The 1,056-nt window shown below is 35.8% G+C and overlaps 1 pseudogene; it reads left to right on the top strand.

The window, feature by feature from the left end:
- Positions 1-409: 409 nt before the first annotated feature.
- On the top strand, positions 410-528 carry LOC134961142 (5S ribosomal RNA; annotated as a pseudogene).
- Positions 529-1,056: the final 528 nt, after the last annotated feature.

Genomic DNA, 1,056 nt, shown 5'->3' with positions numbered 1-1,056 from the left:
TTGATGTAGAGAAGTCATTTGTGCTCCAATCTTGTTTGCACCTTCAATTATAAATGTTATAATTTGTTTGGTCCATTTAGGCCCTTCTCCTTATTTATCAACATTGTGGTTGTATTTTAAAGCTACATTTTGGGCTAGTTATTGGTTATCAGCCAAACATTATCCATTTTACCAACTACCCCAGTATCAATATTACGATACGGGTCACCTCATGGTCATTATTATTATTTTTTGCACCTTGTCTATGTGAAAATTTCATTTCATTTTTATATCTAAAAACATCGGGACACACTGTCCGGAAACATTGAAGGAACTGGGAATATATTTTTTTCCCCCATACCTTTTCGGACCTGCTAAAACCCACTTAAGCAATTGGTATCACCATATGCTTATAGGTATCTACTTGACTATCTACAGTCATACCATGCTGGACATGCCCGATCTCGTCTGATCTTGGAAGCCAAGCAGCATTGGGCCTGGTCAGTACCAGAAAGGGTGACCCTCTGGGAATACTGGGTACTGTAGTATCAAGGAATACACCTTCCGTGTATGTATCCTTCACCAATCAGTAATTTTCACCATTAATACTCATTGCAGTATATTTACCTATGCTTACCTTTCCAGAAGGAGTCCGGAGTCGTTCAAGCCGGTTTTCTTGTTTCTCTTTTATGAATATACTTATGTATAATAATTCATAAACTGATAGAGAAAACAAGAATCTCCAAACTTTCGCTCTGATTAATGTCAGACATCAATACTCGCTTCAATCCCAGTGGGTGTGCGGACAAACTTTCTGCCACCTACTTATACTAAGTGAGTCACATATCGTCATATTGTTATTTAATTCTTTTTTTAACCACATCTGCTGATTAATACAGCAATATTCCTGTTTTTGTTTTTTGTTTTTTCATCTGATATTTAATAAATGTTACGTTTTATTCTTACATCCATACTATAAATATTCCAATTTCATCAATAAGTTAATTGATATAAAGTGTGCCCCAGAGAGACACTAAAACAGTCTTCCTTTTGCTTCCTTGCAAAAAAAAACCCTTC

This window comes from Pseudophryne corroboree, chromosome 9, assembly GCF_028390025.1.
Source record: "Pseudophryne corroboree isolate aPseCor3 chromosome 9, aPseCor3.hap2, whole genome shotgun sequence".
NCBI lineage: Eukaryota > Metazoa > Chordata > Amphibia > Anura > Myobatrachidae > Pseudophryne > Pseudophryne corroboree.
Note: the sequence above shows the minus strand (reverse complement) of the source record. Positions and strands in the feature narration are given on the sequence as shown.